Genomic DNA, 22,185 nt, shown 5'->3' on the forward strand with positions numbered 1-22,185 from the left:
TACCTATGTACTGTATGTGTGTATATTACCTATGTACTGTATGTGTGTATATTACCTATGTACTGTATGTGTGTATATGACCTATGTACTGTATGTGTGTATATTACCTATGTACTGTATGTGTGTATATTACCTATGTACTGTATGTGTGTATATGACCTATGTACTGTATGTGTGTATATTACCTATGTACTGTATGTGTGTATATGACCTATGTACTGTATGTGTGTATATTACCTATGTACTGTATGTGTGTATATGACCTATGTACTGTATGTGTGTATATTACCTATGTACTGTATGTGTGTATATTATCTATGTACTGTTTGTGCCTTTATGTTATGTGCTTGTATGTATTGTATGAAGCACATTATTAGGGAATTATTGGAGGAATGTAAGCACAGTATATAGGGAATTTATGGAAGCACAGTATATATTTCATTATATTGGAACATTATATTTTTATGTATGCTGGCACTGTGTATAGATCCTTAGGGTGCGTTCACACCTGCCTATTTTTCCTGCAGATTTTGCTTCCCATTGACAATGGGAAGAGAAATCTGCTAAAGCAAATCTGCAGCAGATCTGCAGCAGAAAATACGCACGTGTGAACGCACCCTTAGGGGTGGCACAGTATAGTTAAATAATAGTGGCACAGTATATAGTTCATTAATGGTGGCACAGTATATAGGGAATTAATAGATGAATGGTGGCACAGTATATAGGGAATTAATAGATGAATGGTGGCACAGTATATAGGGAATTAATAGATGAATGGTGACACAGTATATAGTTCATTAATGGTGGCACAGTATATAGGGAATTAATAGATGAATGGTGGCACAGTATATAGGGAATTAATAGTAGCACAGTATATAGTTAATTAATAGTGGCACAGTATATAGGGAATTAATAGATGAATGGTGGCACAGTATATAGTTCATTAATGGTGACACAGTATATAGGGAATTAATAGATGAATGGTGGCACAGTATATCGGGAATTAATAGATGAATGGTGGCACAGTATATAGGGAATTAATAGATGAATGGTGGCACAGTATATAGGGAATTAATAGATGAATGGTGGCACAGTATATAGGGAATTAATAGATGAATGGTGGCACAGTATATAGGGAATAAAGGGGGGTACGGTATATAATTAAAGGGAAACTGACAGGCTGTTTACTCGCACTAAACCCAATACACTAGGTTACAGTGCATGTATACAAAAATTGGTCTTTCCATTTTCTAGGTATTACCCCACATTGCTAGTATGCAAAGTCAGTCTTGTGTGCGCAATGGAGGCGGAGCTTCCCTGCCTCCATCCTGTATGCTGTGCTATACCCGGCCGTCTTTGTATGTTTATAATTCTTTCTTTTGCCAACTCTTGTATATTGTAGCATGTAAGCATATATTAGTGTGGTGTCCATCTCTTCAGTGTAAGAACCAGAGCTGTGTGGAGATTCCTGCATTAGGTGGGTGCTGGGTGATTGGTGATGGGTGATGGGTGCTGGTTGCTGGGTTATTGGTGCTGGGTGATTGGTGCTGGGTGATTGGTGCTGGGTGATTGGTGCTGGGTGATGGGTGCTGGGTGATGGGTGCTGGGTGATGGGTGCTGGGTGCTGGGTGATTGGTGCTGGGTGATTGGTGATGGGTGATTGGGGATGGGTGATTGGTGCTAGGTGATTGGTCCTGGGTGATTGGTGATGGGTGAGTGGTGCTGGGTGATTGGTGCTGGGTGATGGGTGATTGGTGCTGGGTGATTGGTGCTGGGTGATTGGTGCTGGGTGATTGGGGATGGGTGATTGGTGCTAGGTGATTGGTGCTGGGTGATTGGTGCTGGGTGATGGGTGCTGGGTGATGGGTGCTGGGTGATGGGTGCTGGGTGCTGGGTGATTGGTGCTGGGTGATTGGTGATGGGTGATTGGGGATGGGTGATTGGTGCTAGGTGATTGGTCCTGGGTGATTGGTGATGGGTGAGTGGTGCTGGGTGATTGGTGCTGGGTGATGGGTGATTGGTGCTGGGTGATTGGTGCTGGGTGATTGGTGCTGGGTGATTGGGGATGGGTGATTGGTGCTAGGTGATTGGTGCTGGGTGATTGGGGATGGGTCCTGGGTGATTGGTGATTGGTGCTGGGTGATTGGTGATTGGTGCTGGGTGATTGGTGCTGGGTGATTGGTGCTAGGTGATTGGTGCTGGGTGATTGGGGATGGGTGCTGGGTGATTGGGGATGGGTGATTGGGGATGGGTGATTGGTGCTGGGTGATTGGTGCTGGGTGATTGGTGCTGGGTGATTCGTGCTGGGTGATTGGGGATGGGTGATTGGGGATGGGTGATTGGGGATGGGTAATTGGTGCTAGGTGATTGGTGCTGGGTGATTGGTGCTGGGTGATGGGTGATGGGGGATAGGTGATTGGTGCTGGGTGATTGGTGATGGGTTCTGTCATATAGAGGTCAGACCGGGGCATATAGGGGGAGATTTATTAAAACCTTTGCAGAGGAAAATCCTTCTGCAAAACGATCTGATTGGTTGCTATGGGTGACTGCACTGCTCTTTCTCTGCACAGGTTTTGATAAATCTCCTCTATAATACAGTATATTATAGGGCAGCTGTCACATGTTTTCTGTAAATAAGACTGACAGCACAGACAAAGTGTATATACACATGGCAGACCTCAGAGAAACTGTTCTTGACTCGATTTTACAAAAACACCAACTTTTATGGGGGCTAGGAATGTAGAGGAGGCCCGGCGGGAGTCCACTGTGTCCCTGGGCCGCAGCACATCTGCCCATTAAGTCTGGCAGACGTTTTTTAAATTATGAAAAGTGCCCTCTTTTTTACTTGAGCCCCTGCCCTTCAAAATGTCTGTGCACGTCCCTGTCTGTATGTATAGTACAGTATGGTACTTGTAGTGTATGGAAGCAACAATCAATGGGAATTTATGGTTGAAAAAGTTTCAATAGACTACTAGTCTCCAGAAGGTTATAGAGTATTGCCTCTCCAGAGAAAAATAGGTACATATATATATATATATATATATATATATATATATATATATATATAATTTTACCTAGCAAGAAACACACTGACAAATAGCCAGCACAAATACCAAATACAAAGGTGCATACCCAGGGGTTAAGTCCTGGGAAAAAAAAGTGTGGGAACTCACCCAAGATTTCCACTCAATAGTTGGTCCTGCTAATGGGAACAGTGTACGTGCTGTGGAAAAAGTCCAGGAACTCCGTTCCCATGCGTTCCTGCAGGACTTGAGCCCTGTGCATACCGCTGTGGCAAATACAAAGTATTCAAAAAGAAGGTTGCAGCAAAACTATTTTTGATCAAAACATGTCCCCAGTCCATCACAAAGGGGTTAGTATAGTATGCGTGTTAGGGTCCCATCTGTAGTAAGGCCACCTCCATGTGGTGGATGGGGAACATATTTTGATCAAAAAGTGCGCTAAGAGCCTCAATTTTTTTACCACTTTTTTTGCACACTTTAGTCTTATGTATATGTCTGTTGTATACTATTGATATCTTACTTCTTACTGTTGCTTTTGAATAGGGCTGCCATTTTTCATTAAATCCCTTGCCCTCTAATGAAATGACTCTGCTCATTGTGTCCCAGTCTACACAACAAAGGTAAAAAAAATTGTGAAAAGGGGAAAATCAGTTTTCTGTATTTGTATTTTTGTAATCACAAAAATCTAATTTTATTAATAAATAATCTTATGATGATCTATTCCTTAATTTCTTTTATAGTAACCCCTTCCCACACTAGGACGTATGCATACGTCCAAGTTGCTAGCTAGTTGGTGCAACTCGACGTATGCATACCTCCTAGTGATCTCCTTCACAGCTAGATGCGCTGCAGGGTATCGCTGTCAACTGCAGCCGGAGTCCCGCCACAGATGCCTGGACTGTGATCGCAGCATTGACCCCATAGATCATGGAGTCCTGAACACGGAATCTATGGGGTTGACAGGGGGAGGGGGCTCCCCTGCCCACCAACAGTGATTCCGCAATGCGATCGCAGGATCCCATTGGTTGCCATGGCAGCAGGAGGCCAGCTGATGGCCCCCTGTCTGCCTCGTACAGCCACAGGCTGAATCGCACAGGTTAAAGGTCAGTGTATACTGACAGTTATACTCTGCTGCAGTACAGATGTACTGCAGCATAGTATAACCTGTAAAAAGTGAAATGTAAAAAAAATAAAAGGTTTTTAAATAAATTAATCAAATGCCCCTTTTCCAATAAAACCTTATATTATCAACCAAAAAATAAAAGGAACGCCAACACCTATACATAATAGGTATTGCGACGTCCGTAATGACTTGTACAATAAAACAATAATGGTGTTTAGCCTGCACGGTGTACACCTTAAAAAAATAAATACAAAATAATCCAGAAAAAGCAATAAATGTGCAATAACAAAGATCAAAAGTTTGCATGAATCACAAAAATGCTACCAATAAAATATAGAGCTTGTCCCACAAAAAATAAGCCCATACACAATGGCGTTGGACGAAAAATAAAAAAGTCAGAACATGAAAACACAAAAAAGGGGAAATAGGATTTTGTTGAGAAAAGGAAACAGAACATAAAAAACTATATAAATTGGGTATCACCAAGATTGCACCGACACACAGAATAAAAATAACATATTTTTTTACCATACAGTGAATGCCATAAAAATTATTTTAAAAAATGCCAGAAATGTTCAAATTTTTCACAATATTTTGGAGTTTTTTCACAAAAAATTATGCATGAATCAACACAGATTTACCACTAAAATAAAGTACAATATGTAATGAAAAAACAAATCTTAGAATCGCGTAGCTAAGTAAAAACATGTCAGAGGTATTATCTCTTAAAGAGACACATGCTGGATTTGACAAATTGGGCTTGATCATTAAAGGGGTACCCCGCCCAAAGGATAGGGGATAAGATGTCTGATTGTGGTGGGTCCTGCAGCTGTTGACCCCCAAAATCTCAACTGCGGCACCCCAGACATCCGAGAGAACTTTGCTCTGTGCCGGATGACTGGTGATGCAGGGCAGAGGCTCGTGATGTCATGGTCACGCCCCACCCGAGACATCATGGCCATGCCCCCCTCACAAGCCTCAGGCACTGTACCCGCCACTCTAAACAATTTGTTTAGAGTGGCGGGTACAGTGCCGGAGGCTCGTGAGAGGGGCATGGCCATGATGTCACGCAGGGAGATCACGAGGGGTCCCCAGTGACGAGACCCCAGCGATCAGACATCATATCCCCTATCCTTTGAATAGGGCATAAAATGTCTAGGGGTGGAGTACCCCTTTATGGTAAAAACAGGCCGCGTCCTTAAGTGTTAAAAGTAGGGGGATAGATTGGTAATTGGTATAATCAGAAAATATTTATAAAACCATAGTAAGGGAATAAATCACCCTATATAGTGATCTCCAGCAGTTCTGTTACCTTTGATGTGAAAAGAAAACTGTGTTTCTCAATTCAGTGTTGTGTGCCATTATAGAGGCTTGTGAATGCTATAATTTGCTAGAATGACATACCTGGTTTCCATGTTCAGTGGTGGAAAGACTCTTTTGGATTGACATAACACAGCCTGGAGGTATCATTTGTATTTCATTGAAATCTTTCTTTCTGATATGGAGTTAGGGTAGAGGGCAATAGTGGAAAATTGTTGTTTCCTAAATCGCCAGCTTGCTATACCGTAACCGCATCAGCACTTGATAGATAAGCCTCTTAAAAAAACATATTCCCTTTAAATGGAATCCGCTATTCAAAACAAAGTTTAGTTTGTTGTATTAACCGATCACAAAAACAGTGAACACAACTTTCATTTTCTATATGTGCTGTCAAACTATTTGTTTTTCCTTTGGCTGCTGGAATGCAAATGAGATTTATAGTTTGTATTCTCCAAGTCATCAAAGATATGTGACAGCTGCTGAATACAGAGAATGTCAGCTCAGCTCAGTGTTTTATATACTGTAACAAAACAGAAGCAAGAAGCAAGATACTATTTATCTGGTTATTTAAGAAGACAATTTCTTCAAGGGATATATCACAATTTGGGAGAAAGATGAGCTTGTGTGCAGTTTCTGCTGGTTCAGTTGCTGAAACCATGGAGATGGTTCTATTGGTATTGAATTTGAAGTATTTTGTAGTGTAGTTGCATGTTTGAATATTTGATTTGATCTACTTGCATTTTACTATATGTTGATTAGACACTTACTGTACTGTGGAACCCTGACTTGTCTACCATTTGTAATGCTATGGCTATTATCTGTATTCACTTCACTGCAAATCTTACTGTTACATACAATTATCCCTAAAAGAAACCTGTCTGCTTATACTGGGTTAGGAGTCCAGTGGGTGGTCCTACTCACTGATTGACCGCTTTACCTGTATAAGTGTGCATACAATGATAGCTGTAAATTAGGGAGTAAGACCACCCATTGAACTCCTAAGCCTGGAAAGAGCAATAATCGAAATAAATAACAAACTATATATAACTATACATGTACAACACAAATAGAGAAACATAGCTGCACATCCACTATTGGTATTTTGATCTACTTGCTTCTCGCCACATCAAGGCCACCTAGTCAGAGTGGGTCCCTACCACTGGCGTAGCGCCGGGAGGTGACCACTGCCCCGAGACACAATGCCCACAGGGGGAATGACCCACTGCTGCCTGACCAAGCCCCTGGGCCGCACCACCCCACAGACAAAGCATCACAGAAACAATGGCCGCCGCAGAGCACCGCACCAGTGTGAACATCCACCTTGTGCTCTCTACCAGAGGGCTTAGGAGGAAACCCTTATGCAGTCTCCTGCTAATTAAAACGTGGTGAGTGGGCTTGTACTTTTTGATCAAAATGTATACTAACAACCTGTTAGTTTTTGAATTTATGCTGAGAAGCAAATAGATCAAAATACAAATTTTGGAGGTGCGGCTATGTTTCTGTTCCTCTATTTTTGTTTTACATATATATAACTATATATACATGTTTAGCATGACAGATTCCCATGACAGATTCTCTTTAACCCCTAGAGGACACACGATGTACATGTACAACATTGTGCCCTGGTACTTAGCGCAAAGCGAAGAACATGTGAGCTGCAGGGTTCCGCGATCACCACGCCTCCCAACATGGTGATCAGGCCTAGCCGGCTTTTATCAGCAGCTGGGATGTCATCGATAATGGCAGATATCAGCAATCATGCGATGTCCACCATCAACTCTTTTGATGGTGTGATCAATACTAAAGTATCTTTAGGGCTTGGGGGACTTATTGGACTACCCGCAGCGTGATTGCGTGATTGCGATGAGTCCGATGGAAGCTGGAGGTGTACTTACCTCCTCCATATTGCTCAGCTGCAATCCATCTGTATAATCTCCCTTCTGGTAAGCTGTACAAATGGATCACAGACATCACTGATCAGTGCCATGCCAATGCATAGCAGTGAACCGTAATAGCATTCAGTAGGTTGCTATAAATAGCTTTTTTACATTGCTATAAATGTAAAAAAAAGTCAAGATTTTTAAAAGAAAAAAAGTGAATAAGCCCCTCCTACAAATAAAGAAAATGATATCACCCCTTTATCCTTTTATCTAATAAAAAAAAGTTAAGTAAATAAATAAACATGTTTGGTATTACTCTGTGTGGAAATGTCCAAACTATAAAACTATAATGTTAATGATCCCATACCGTGAATGGGGAAAATGCAAAAAAAAAAAAAAAAAAAAACAAAAGTCACAAATTTATGATTTTTGGCCCCATCACATCACAAAAAATTCACATATATGCAAAAGTGGTACCAATAAAAACTACAGATCACAATGTCAAAATGAGCCCTGTATATGGAAGAAATTGTAATTTATAGGGGGTCAGCAGAGAACAATTTTAAACATACTTTTTTTTTTTTTTTTTAAACAAAATAACTTTGGAATTGGCACTTGGTGGAGGAGCAGGGCAGTGCTGTCATGAGGGATTAACTTTCACATAAATAGTGAGAGAAAACTCAATACAATGACTTTCACGCTAAACTAAGTTAATAGTGAAGGTGCTAGAGTTACATATTAAAAGGACTATAAAACACATAACCTAATTTTTTATGTTTAGTCCCTAAGAAGATTTGGTGGTAAAACAGAATTTGTTGAGTTAAGTACATAATAAACGAAAGAAATGAATGTATTTGAAATCCTATTCGCATGCTGTGGAAATAATCCACAGTATATAGTACGTGCCTTGTATGTTGAAGAATTTTTCTGGAATCCGGCCTTGTGTTTCACTCTTTGTCGTGAAGATGGTAAAAACTGTGGTCAGCACTGTCGGGGGCCCCTAATCACCAGTCAATAACTAGGCAGGCAGCAACTAAGAGTGCAGGAATCCTTCCATACAGGTCATCGACACCGACAGGGCAGACATGGACAGGTATATTAACAGTCAAGACTGAAGTATAGTCAATAGCACAGTCAAGAACCAGCTAGCACCAAAAGTACATGAAAATACACACAAATCCACACAAATAGACTCACGTAGCATACTTGTGTACTGGATTGTAAGAAGTGGTGTGTTAAGCGCAACACGCAATTTTTTTTTTTTACATATAGTATGCTTCCCCATTTACATAGGCCATGCACCCACCAAAAACCACTAACGTTATATGTATACAAGTAGTGTACTGTATATAACCTCTTCATCACCAACCCAAAAGAAGACCCCAAAAGGTTATTAAGACTCATAGCTAGAGTGTATGGGCTACTGGGAAGTCTGCCGCCATGAGGTCACATAAGGAGGTCAAGAGACGCTCTGGCAATGGGTGATGAGACGTAGTGGCTAGGGACATGCTGCTTTTTGTGTCTTTTTTCAAGGTTTATAGTGAGGGTTTTTAGGGTTTCAGATAGGGTACTGTAAATGCTGTGGGAACTTCTTCACTATGTACATTTATATGGATACACCTTAAAGGGGTACTACCGTGGAAAACTTTCTTTTTTTTTTTTTTAAATCAACTGGTGCCAGAAAGTTAAACAGATTTGTAAATCACTTCTATTAAAACATCTTAATCCTTCCAGTACTTTTTAGGGGCTGTATACTAAAGAGAAATCCAAAAAAGAAATGCATTTCCTGTGATGTCCTGACCACAGTGCTCTCTGCTGATCTCTGCTGTCCATTTTAGGAACTGGAGAAAATCCCCATAGCAAACATGCTTCTCTGGACAGTTCCTAAAATGGACAGCAGAGGTCAGCAGAGAGCACTGTGGTCAGAACATCAAAGGAAATGCATTTGTTTTGGATTTCTCTTTAGTATACAGTCCCTAAAAAGTACTGGAAGGATTAAGATTTTTTAATAGAAGTGATTTACAAATCTGTTTAACTTTCTAGCACCAGTTGATTTAAAAAAAATTTTTCCACGGTAGTATCCCTTAAATAAAATGGGAATGTTGGTGATATTAACTTCCTGTTTGTGGCCCATTAGTATATGTGAGGGGGAAACTTTTCAAGATTGGTGGTGACCATGGTGGCCATTTTGAAGTTGGCCATTTTGAATCCAACTTTTGTTTTTTCAATAGGAAGAGGGTCATTTGACACATCAAACTTATTGGGAATTTCATAAGAAAAACAATGAAGTGCTTTACGTAACTTTATTCTTTCATGAGTTATTTACAAGTTTCTGACCACTTATAAAATGTGTTCAATGTGCTGCCCATTGTGTTGGATTGTCAATGCAACCCTCTTCTCCCACTCTTCACACACTGATGGCAACACCGCAGGAGAAATGCTAGCACAGACTTCCAGAATCCGTAGTTTCAGGTGCTGCCAAATGGCAAAACAAAAATTGGAACAGGACCCTCAGTTTACGCAGAAGATTTTGTTCAGAGGCAAACTTTTATGTGAATGGTGAAGTTAACAAAGAAAACCACCGCTATTGGTCTGACAATAACCCATATTGGATAGATCCCTCCAAGACTGTTGGAACACAGAAATTGATGGTATGGTGTGGTATATGGGGTACAAAGATAGTGGGGCCATTCTTCATCAATAGAAACCTCAAGGCCACTGGATGTGCGAAATTGCTACATGATGATGTGTTTCCCTCTTTATGCACTGAAGCTGGAACGTTCCCTGAGTTTTTCCAGCAAGATGGTGAACCACCACATTATGGGTGTCAGGTCCAAGCATTCCTAGATGAACAGTTTCCTGGAAAGTGGATTGGTCATCGTGGGCCAGTTGAGTGGCCCCCAAGGTCTCCTGATCTGACCCCCTTAGACTTTTATCTTTGGGGTCATCTGAAGGCAATTGTCTATGGTGTGAAGATACGAGATGTGCAGCACCTGAATCTACGGATACTGGAAGCCTGTGCTAGCATTTCTCCTGCGGTGTTGCTATCGGTGTGTGAAGAGTGGGAGAAGAGGGTTGCATTGAAAATCCAACACAATGGGCAGCACATTGAACACATTGTATAAGTGGTCAGAACCTTGTAAATCGTGAAAGAATAAAGTTACTTTAAAACCAAGGACATCATTGTTTTTCTTGTTAAATTCCCAATAAGTTTGATGCGTCACATGACCCTCTTCCTATTGAAAAAACTAAAGTTGGATTCAAATTGGCCGACTTCAAAATGGCCGCCATGGTCACCACCCATCTTGAAAAGTTTCCCCCCTCATATATACTAATGTGCCACAAACAGGAAGTTAATATCTCCAACCATTCCCATTTTATTAAGGTGTATCCATATAAATGGCCCACCCTGTATATATTTACCTTTCATGCTGTTATCAAAGGTAGCTGTCCATTTAATGCATTACTCTGCACTGTGGGATATACAATTGTTTTTTCTAGACAGGGACCTACTACCCAAGTATAAGGAACATATGAGACCAACATTTTAAATACCATTCTCCATGATTTCTTATTCTATAAATAATAAATAGACTACCCCCTGAATATAAGGCACTTATTGCTTACAGTTGTGACTACACCCTAAACAACATGTAGTCTCCATTGTCAGCATCTGAAAGATGGGATTGGTAGTAGTATATGGTAGGAAGTATATGTGTATGTCTCTGTCAAAGTTTACGTTTATAATTTAATGCACCTCCTGTAAACATTACCAATTTCCCATATTTTGTCACATTGAAATGTGACTTTGAATGATCACTTCATTGCTTGAAGGGATATGCTTCACACTTCATTTGGCTGCTCTTGTTGGTTAGCCTCATCATTGCGAGCACAAAGGCAGAGTGCTTCAGGGTCTTCTGTCAGCGCAGGGTTAAGGCTGCCATTGTGGAATGTTGTCTGATCAGTAACATTAAAACCTACAAAACAAAACAGTGACATAACAGGGTAAGAGAGAATGCAACAAAGTTACTGGAGGTTACCCATGCAATCCAGAAAAGGTTAACTGGCAGAGTACCTTCCGAGGGTTATCCTTCATTGACTCACAGTGTCTATTTCTCCAGGACTTTTGAAAAGCATCACACTGATGTTTTTTTTTTTTTTTTTTTGCAAAACACTACATTATATTATTACAACATACATAGAAATACTAGAGAACCACCTAGGGAGCATTTTTGAGGAGGTCTTTTATCAAGGACCGAATCAGCCTAGATTTTTGTGAAGTCACGGTGCACTGTGTTTACTGCATTTATAATGCGACTTTCCCCAGTGGTCTTTTCCTCTGATTGCACTAGCAGCCTCAAAATCTTTCACTTTGGGTTGGACCCAGACTGATTCAGGTATCACATATACTTACCCACCACTTTGGTGCAAGTAGCGTGTTTGTATTGTGCCCACAGTGCAACACAGCAAGGTAAGTGTACACAACCTTCCTTATCTCATACAATTGAACATCAGGATGATGGAACCTAGAGCAACTTTTCTGTGTTAATTTTGTCTTTTATATCTGATATATGGGGACACTGCTGAATGATGGTGGGGGGAGGACATATTGATAGTAGGGGAGACCACTTAGGGAATGTTATATGCCTGCCTAAAAAGATGTGTATTTAGGTCATGTTTATGTTGGGTATAAGTCGGAGGGTTTGGGGTATTGTATTCCAGAGAAGTAGCATGAGCAAAGTCTTGGAGACTGGAGTAAGAGGTTCGGATTATAGAAGATGTAAGTTTTAGATAATTTACAGAACGAAGAGAACGTATAGGATGGTAGACGGATAAAAGAGAAGATGTAGGGAGGTGCAGCACTGTGGAGAGATTTGTGGGTGAGAGATACTCCATGGTGTCCAGTCATTGAGAAGTGCCAGACATCTACAGCAAAAGTGTTTTTTTCATATCTTAAACATGACAAGGTTTAAACATTGTATTAAGAAAAGTTATGCAACTTTCTGATGTCCACATAAAATGTTAATACAATGTATCAAAGTAGGTAAGAATTGTTAGCCATAGTACCCCATCCTCAGCTGTAAACGTACTAAGTCTGTATGAATTGTCAGTGCCCCTTTCCATGACATATTTCTATTCTATGACAGAAATTAAATGTTTTCCCAATGGTAAAGAACTGACAGATTTTCATTATAAAACGGCCAAACTTTATCTATAGGTGTCCATGAACAACTCAGTTTGATATGTCCCAGCATTGAATGTGAGAAGTTATGAGACAGTATAATGTTGTGAATAGTGTAGATTATTTATGAAGCTGACATACAAATGGCAACTAAACCTAAAATAAACACATTTTTACATAATTGAATTTGCTTTTGAATTTTTGTTGTCTCCTGCAGAGTCTTCTCTTGCTCAAAACTGAAATAAAAAAAAAAAAAAAAAAAAACTAATAGTTGCTGCACAGCAGTCTGCCTGTCTATTTTCATGGTATTAGTACCTTTTTTTTTGCTGGAGTTACTCAGAAAACTTAAAAATTTATTTTCTCATTTAATTTGGTTTAAATTACCTCTAAAAATAAAAAAAAATATATAGTTAAAAAAGTGTTTGGAAAAGGAACAAGTTCAACAACAATGTTGAGATCAATGTCCGATCATCATAGAAAGGCAAATAAGTGTAGACACGTCCATGTAATTTTTGGAATAGTCTTTGTGTTTATGGAATAGTTTATGGTAGCTATTTACAGATCTTGTCATAGAACGCCCCTCTCCATCAACATGATTTGGGTACGACCCTAAGGGGTAAGCATTACTCCACAGTTGAATGTCATACTCATACTTAGACTACAAACTCAGCACCAGCACATGACATGCAGAATACAAAGCACAGTAAGGAACACTGGTACCAACTGCAATCTATCAATCAATAGTTATAGATGAGGGAAGCATGCATCATGCTGTAGGTCTGATTACAGTAAATGGGCTCCATTATAGTCTATAGAGCTGTAATCTATCTCCTGTAGTCAGTGTGAAGTGTTCTGCCTTGCTCTTCACCCAGTCAGGTTGCTGAGACCCTGACTGATCTAAACTTTTGACATATTGCACAGTTTACTTTTTAAATTAAATTAAACAGTAACGCTTTAAGAGTAACAACAATATAGAAAAAAGACATACATGGGCAGAAACAAAAGTAAAGTCCAATGCTTAGCCATTCCATGAATCGTTTGCCTACCCCAGGGATATGTTACACAAATCCGATAGAGTTGGGTCCCCAACTCATGTTATAATTGTGTGATTGGGCCATTATATTGATATATTCCATTGGGATGGGTTAAAAGTACAATCCCTAGGTTTTTCATGAACAATACCACCTCCCCCTAAAGCCAGCGGTTATGAATTATTCTAGAACATTACTCCTATACCCTATGAAAAGTTGCAATGATGAGCATTCTTTCTAAGTCATATTACATCCTGGCATTCAGATAGAATATCCAAGAGAAATACAGCTCCCTCCTGCTATGCGCACACCTGTGTCATGGACCCGCCGGCACCGGGGCGGTGCTGGCGGGTCCGTGACACAGGTGTGCGCATAAGAGGCTATTCACTTTTTGGAACAAAAGGATACAAGATTAGGTCTGAAAGATCATGGTACAGAGCTGCAGCAAAACTGGTTTATGGGATATATTATTTTTAATATACTTTTGGAATATTTTAGTAATCCTACACTCAGCACAAACATTCAGAAGACCTGCCTATTGTAATACAATAAACATGTGCAATGCTCTAGTGGTATTATTTATTGCCTTTCTGTTAGGTACAAACCAATCATGTTAGGTACCTATCTTTCTGACGCGTTTCGCGCTTAGATGCGCTTAGTCATAGACAATAAACGAAAAGATTTTATCCGCATACTTGGTGCTGGACATTCGTTTGTGTTGGATCTGCTGTGGAAGCCGCCCCGGCTTTCACAGCAGATCCAACACAAACGAATGTCCAGCACCAAGTATGCGGATAAAATCTTTTCGTTTATTGAATTTCACAGGACAAACAGTTACAAATAGTCTTTCTGACTCGTTTCGCGCTTAGATGCGCTTAGTCATTCTATGACTAAGCGCATCTAAGCGCGAAACGCGTCAGAAAGATAGGTACCTAACATGATTGGTTTGTACCTAACAGAAAGGCAATAAATAATACCACTAGAGCATTGCACATGTTTATTGTATTACAATAGGCAGGTCTTCTGAATGTTTGTGCTGAGTGTAGGATTACTAAAATATTCCAAAAGTATATTAAAAATAATATATCCCATAAACCAGTTTTGCTGCAGCTCTGTACCATGATCTTTCAGACCAAATCTTGTATCCTTTTGTTCCAAAAAGTGAATAGCCTCTTACAATATTTTTGACAAGGAGCCTCCAGATTCCTCCGTGTTTATCCCTGATGTGTAGCTAAGGTTCCAGAAATCTGTTCTCGGCAACTTGGGTTTGTTGAGTATATTATAAAGTGTTTATGACACTTAAAAAAAAAAAAAAAATAAATAAATAAAAAAAGGGGAATATTTATCAAAACCTTGTGGAGGAGGAGTTTTGCAGTTGTCCATAGCAACCTATCAGATTACTTCTTTAATTTTTCAGAGGACTTTTAGACTTTCTCGTGTTCCCAGACAAAGCCTTTAGGCAAAATATACTTTTAAATTATTTCTGTGATAAATGTTGTATTACCTTTTTAGATGTTGCATATTTTTCGATGTCGTTCCATTTGCCTGCGTCTTCTTTTGCAGAGAGTTGTATAATTGTACCTGTTAAAAAATAGATGATCATATCTGCTGAGCCTGCGATCGCTGCATATACAAAGAGTACATTTCACAGCTGACTGCTCCGGCTGTGCACGGAACCATTCATTTTGCAGATGCTTAAACGTTCTTTATTTAATCCCAAGAACTGACCCTCAAATATTCAATATTATGCGCATATTCTAGAGAAAGTCCATTAGATTAGTCTTGCATGTACTGTATTAGCAATTAATAATGACACCCCTCCTCCCCTCCTTTTTCTAATGTAAACAATTTTAATTTGACTATCCTTTCTCCATTTAGATCCGCTTCCTTTAGAAATTAAATCAGTCTTGGAGTAAACATGTTACCTATTACATTCCAGCAGATAATTAATGATTGTATTATCACTGGGCTTTCTGTATTTCTAATCATATCTTGTAATAATTACCTCATAATTGCTTAACTAACACATGTAAATTTCCAATTCCCTCTCTTTGACTTACAAACAACCTTTCAGCTAGGAATAGCAAGCAGCTCGGTTTAGAGAATTAAAAAAAAATTAAAAACTTAGCATTTTCAGTTTCTAGCAGCTTATCTATGTATTTGATAACACATTATGCAATAATATTTTAATATACGATGAATTAATGTTCTTTGAGTCCTAGGGTATGTTCACACTACTGATTTGTTGCTGAATCTCCACCCGCGGAATTCAGCGAGTGTGAGCCGGCAGTGGCGGTAGGACCGCACGGCACTGTGCCATCACCATTGACGGCTATGCAGTGTTCGGGAACTTCCGTGCAAAGAATGAACATGTTCTTTCTTTGCGCAGAACAATTTCAGCGGCAGAATTGTCCGTCGCTGAAATTCCGCAGTGTGAACGGGTCTCGCGGAAGACCCATTCACACAGATGCTAACGTTCACTGTGCGGAATTTCACTTATGGAATTCCGCAGTGTGAACATACCTTTAAATGGTACCTGGCACCATCAATGAAATAGTAATAATAATATGTTATAGATTAGCCTGTTTGAATTACTTTTCTAATATACTTCTTAATAACATTTTGTAATTTGTGTTAAATTAAAGGGGTACTTCGGTGGTTAATTTTTTTTGACTATATGGCATCTTCTTTGTAAGTTTAGTTTTTTTGCAATATACATGTGTTATATGTTTTGGCAGCATGTGTGTGTTTTGCTTACCTGTTTGTTGGGCAGGAAGTTCTTTAGTTCAGAGTGTATTCTTCTACTGTTGTCCACTGTTGGCCATGTTCTGAGTCTGTGGTGGACAAGATGTCATAGCTTTTTTTTTTTCTTTCTCTGTCTGCATGAGAGAAATAAGCCACGCCCCCTCATCTCATCCAGCTGACTACACAGCTCCTCCCCTCCCCCTGCTCTGTATTCTAAGGATGCAGGTCTGCACAGGAGAAGGAACACAGAGAAGATAAGTGTTATCTGAAGGGGAGGATGATAAGGTGCACGGGCTGGGGATGTATGGACTGCAGGGGAATAAAACTCTTTATGGGGATGATCTCTATATGTGAAGGGGGGGGGGAGTCCTGAATGACACATGCTGGGAGTTGTAGTCCCTGTTGTGTGTGTATGCTAGTGTTTACAAACCAGTGTGCCTCCAGCTGTTGCAAAACTACAACTCCCAGCATGCCCTTACAGACTTTGGGCATGCTGGGAATTGTAGATTTGCAACAGCTGGAGGCACACTGCTTGGGAAACACTGTTCTGGCCTATTCAGCATAAACATCATGTTATACCAGTGTTTTCCAACCAGTGTGCCTCCAGCTGTTGCAAAACTACAACTCCCAGCATGCCCAAAGGCTGTCAGGACGCAGACAATTTTGTTTTTACGTTTTCGTTTTTTCCTCCTCGCCTTCAAAAAATCATAACTCTTTTATATTTTCATCCACAGACTATTATGAGGGCTTGTTTTTTGCACGACCAGTTTTCAGTTGTAATGCCATCACTCACTTTACCATAAAATGTATGGCGCAACCCAAAAAATACTATTTGTGTGGTGAAATTAAAAAGAAAACAGCAATTTAGCTAATTTTGGAAGGTTTCATTTTCACGCTATACAATTTATGGTAAAAAATACATGTGTTCTTTATTCTTTGGGTCAATACGATTAAAATGATACCCATGATAATATACTTTTCTATTACTGTTGCACTTTAAAAAATCGCAAACTTTTTAATCAAATTAGTACGTTTAAAATCCCCCTATTTTGAAGACCTATAACTTTTTCATTTTTCCTTATAAGCGGTGATATGAGGGCTCATTTTTTGCACCACGATCTGTACGTTTTATTGATACAATATTTGCTTATATAGAACTTTTAATCCATTTTTTATTAATTTTTTTGTGAATAAAATGTAAAAAAAAGTCCAAAATAGATGTTTTTTTTTAATATTTTTACTTTCACGCCGTTCACTGTACGGTATCATTAACATTTTATTTTAATAGTTCAAATATTTACGCACGCGTCGATACAAAATATGTATATAAAATATTTTTTAACACTTTTTGGGGGGGAAATAGGGAAAATGGGACAATTTATGTTTTTTTATTGGGGGAGGGGGTTTTTCACATTTCTTTTACTTTATTTTTTTTAACTTTTTTAACTTGTATTTTTACACTTTAATAGTCCCCATAGGGGACTATTTATAGCAGTCATTTGATTGCTAATACTTTTCAGTGCTATGTATAGGACATAGCACTGATCATCAGCATTATCGGTCATCTTCTGCTCTGGTCTGCGGGAAGGCAGATCAGAGCAGAAGACGCTGGGAAGGCAGCGGAGCAAGGTGAGGAGATGTCGGTTTGCCATGCTGGATGATCCGATCGCTGCGGGCGATCTGATCATCCATTTTAATGACCGCGATGCTGCAGATGCCGTGATCTGTATTGATCACGGCATCTGAGGGGTTAATGGCGGACACCCGCCAATGCCCACGGTTATGCTTAGGACGTAAATGTACATCCTGGTGCGTTAAGTACCACCTCACCAGGACGTACATTTACGTCCTGCATTATTAAGGGGTTAAGGTGTATGGTAGTGCATTTTTCTGCCCTCCTAAGTGCTACCACATACTACATCTAAGTAGTGTACTATTTTGTTCCTGTTAATCTGTCAAGGGCCTAGATGCTGTGAAAGGATACACACCTGCTTCTGTTCAGGACAAATATTGTTTCAAGCATATTGAAGCATATTGTACTCCCCTCATATACGCACTATGTATGTCAGGCAGAGAAGTGCCAGGACGTGCACAGAGGAGTGGCAGAGGCCTAAATTCATCAGGCAGAGGTCGCAGCAGACTAGGGGTGAGGGGCAGCAGGAGTCGCAGCAAGAGGCCTGAGCTCCCTGTACCAGCTAGTGGTCGGGTCTCGACCAGAAACCCATCTGCCGTAATCAATTGGTTAACACGGTCATCCACTTCATCACAAGTGACATCTGATACCCCCAGTCAACAGTCGGTGGGTTCCTCAGACACAACCCTCAGTTGGTATGGCCTGGGAGCAGTCCCTGTCCTTCCATTGCCCCTGTCCTATGCTGTTCCCTCCCCTAAAGAAGTATCTTATGCTGTGAGTTCAGCTCCACTATTCAGTGAGGACGATTTAATAGAGGACAGTCAGCAGCTACTGCCCAACCAAGAAGTGGAGGAGACATCTGCCGCTTCCCCTGCTAGGCGGGCAAGCAGTGATGAGGAGAGTGCCGTGGGAGGCGGTGGTGCCAGGGTTAAGGATCCTGAAGCAGACACTGTTGAGGAACCTGAAGAGGACATCAGTGATGTGCAGACACTTGTTGATGATGATGAGAAGAGAGTTGCAGGTTGCCCGTGAGGCAGCAGCTGAGCCAGCAAGGTGGTAGCATGGTTGGCAGTCAGCATGGTGGCAGAAGTGGAAATGATGGAGGCAAACATGCCCGGGGGAGACCACCTGCTTTGCGGCAGCCTAGCTTCCCGGGAGGTAATGGAACAGGGGTTCCTGGAGACATCGGCAGTAGCAGTCAATTAGTACGGACTGTTGGTGGGAAAATCAGCTACTTGGCGGTGTGGCAGTTTTTCATCAAGCATCCGGAGGAGGTTCACATAGCCACATGCAAGATATGTCGGCAGAAGGTGAAGCGTGGCCAAGGTCCCAATGTTGACACCTCGGCCCTGCGTCTGCATATGCTTGGCCCCCATAAAGCGGCCTGGGAGAACCATGGCTCTGATGTAGTGGTCCAGCCTGCTGCATCACCAAGTGGTGGACTTTGCACCTTTCAGAGAACTGATGGCTTGTGCCGAGCCAAGATGGAGAGTACCAAGCCGTCATTTCTTTGCGAAGAAGGCAGTACCAGCCCTGCACAATTTTGTGGAAGATAAGTTGTGCCAGTCCTTGAGCCTGTCGGTGTGCACCAAAGTGCACGGCAGCGCCGACATCTGGATCTGTAACTATGGTTAGGGACAATACATGTCCTTTACGGCTCACTGGGTAAATGTGGTTCCTGCACAGCCACAACACCAACTTGGACAGATCCTGCCGCTTCCTCCTCCACGCTCACAGGCCATTGGTCCATTGGCACAGTGGAGCACAGTTTAAGTTTCCCCAAATGGGCGTTTTTTTCTGGAAATCTGACAGGAAAGGAGGAGCAGGAGCAGTCAGAGGAGCTAAAGGGTTATGAGGAAGGTGAGACAGAGGACCCAGACACACCATGGCAGTATGCAGTGGAGATGGAGGCAGGGAGTCCCTCCGAGTCACTTGCACAAATGGCACGATGCATGCTCACTTGCTTGCGTAGTGACAGCAGCATCCTATGTAGTCAGTTGGCCAATACATATCGGCGCTATCATCCATCCTCTCGCAGTTCTTAATCGGGGGGCCCCCTGCACTCATCTTCCACTGTCATGGCTGCTGGGTAGGGGTGGGGTGGTAGGAGCAGTACCAGCTCCATCCTGAGTCTACAGTTGCTGATGAGTAGCTTTCTTCACGCGCATAGTGAAGCAACTCAGCAGCAGCAGGTACACCTAGCGCAGGACCTGAACCAGCAGCTGGTGGCATACCTTGACATGCCAATACTGGACTTCTGGGCAGCCAATTTTGATTTGTGGCCGCAACTAGCAGAGTTTGCCCTGGAAAAGCTGTCCTGCCCAGCCAGTAGTGTGCCATCAGAGCAGTGTTTAGTGCGGCGGGGGCCATAGTCACCACAAGGAGAACTTCTGTCCATGAAAAATGTGGAGAGACTGACCTTTGTGAACATAAATCAGGCATGGATCAGCCAGGATTTCCAACCACCAATGCCTGATGCATCAGAGTAGATTGACCATAGTGCCACACCAACACTTCACAAATATAAATAGTGCCAAACAGATTTAAGGCGCTGCTCCCCAGTTACAAATATTCCTCCGCATCAGACCTTTTTTCACCGCACCACTCTGTCACCGGGTCCTGATGTTGCTGCCACCTCCAGGCTGTTTCATTCAGCCACTATATGGTCTCTTCTCATGCTTCAGCCAACTCCAGGCTGTGCCATTCAGCCACTATGTGGTCTCCTCATGCTTCAGCCACTTTCAGGCTGGGCCATTCAGCCACTATATGATCTCTTCATCCTGTCACAAACTCCAAGCTGTGCCATTCAGCCACTATATGGTCTTCTCATGCTTCAGCCACCTCCAGGCTGTGCCATTCAGCCACTATATGGTATTTTCATGCTTCAGCCACCTCCAGGCTGTGCAATTCAGCCACTATATGGTCTCCTCATTCTTCAGCCACCTCTAGGCTGTGCCATTCAGCTACTATAGGATCTCCTCATGAATCAGCCACCTCCAGGCTGTGTCATTCAGCAAATATGGTTTACTGATGCTGCTGGGCCTGTGTCTAAAAAAATTGATGGTAGCACTAGCTACCATAAATATTCTATTTAAATTTCAAAATTCATCTTTTAATCATAGGGATTGTCTACTCATGCTGCTGCCAGCTCCAGCCTGTGCCATTCAGACACTATATGGTCTCCCATGCTGCCACAAACTCCAGGCAGTCATTCAGTCACTATATGGTCTCCTCATACTGATGCCATCTCCAGGCTCTGTCATTGTGCCGCCATGTGACTCCTTGTTAAATTTTGTCCTTTGTACCCACACGCTGGGGCCCGGGGCACTAAAACTTTGGAGTTAAAATGTCAATTTCAAAATCTTAAATTTTAATTTAAAAATCTTAAATTTCAATGGTCTCCTTATGCTTCTGCCAACTCCAGGCTGTGCCATTCAGACACTACATGGTATCCTCATGCTTCAGCCACCTACAGGCTGTGCCATTCTGCCACTATATAGTCTCCTCATGCTGCTGCCAGCACCAGGCTGTGTCATTCAGCCACTGTATGGTCTCCTCATGCTGCCAACACCTCCATACTGTGTCATTCAGCCACAATATGGTCTCCTCATGCTGTCAACACCTCCACACTGTGTCATTCAACCACTATATGGTGTCCTCATGCTGCCAACACCTCCACGCTGTGTCATTCAGCCACAATATGGTCTCCTCATGCTGCCAACACCTCCATGCTGTGTCATTTAGCCAATTTTTGGTCTCCTCATGCTGCCAACACCTTCACGCTGTGTCATTCAGCCACTATATGGTCTCCTCATACTGCCCCCACCTTCACGCTGTGTCATTCAGCCACTATATGGTGTCCTCATGCTGCCAACACCTCCACGCTGTGTCATTCAGCCACAATATGGTCTACTCATGCTGCCAACACCTCCACGCTGTGTCATTTAGCCAATTTTTGGTCTCCTCATGCTGCCAACACCTCCACGCTGTGTCATTCAGCCACTATATGGTCTCCTCATGCTGTCCCCACCTCCATACTGTGTCATGCAGCCACTATATGGTCTCCTCATGTTGCCAACACCTCCAGGCTCTGTCATTTAGCCACAATATGGTCTCCTCATGCTGCCAACACCTCCATGCTGTGTCATTCAGCCACTATATGGTCTCCTCATGCTGCCAACGCCTCCAGGCTCTGTCATTTAGCCACTATATGGTCTTCTCATGCTTCCAACACCTCCACGCTGTGTC

General features: G+C 41.7%; 1 protein-coding gene and 1 long non-coding RNA gene across 3 annotated transcripts in view; one reads left to right on the plus strand and one right to left on the minus strand.

Moving 5' to 3' along the window:
• The window catches only part of LOC130267275 (protocadherin-10-like), a 116,108-nt gene that overhangs the window by 75,628 nt on the left and 18,295 nt on the right, over positions 1-22,185 (plus strand). The window lies entirely within an intron of this gene.
• Positions 10,984-16,424, minus strand: LOC130267276 (uncharacterized). Its single transcript, XR_008843122.1, has 3 exons — positions 16,318-16,424; positions 15,064-15,140; positions 10,984-11,323 (listed from the first exon to the last, which is right to left on the minus strand). It is a non-coding gene; the product is annotated as an uncharacterized LOC130267276 (long non-coding RNA).

Source organism: Hyla sarda, chromosome 4 (assembly GCF_029499605.1).
Source record: "Hyla sarda isolate aHylSar1 chromosome 4, aHylSar1.hap1, whole genome shotgun sequence".
NCBI lineage: Eukaryota > Metazoa > Chordata > Amphibia > Anura > Hylidae > Hyla > Hyla sarda.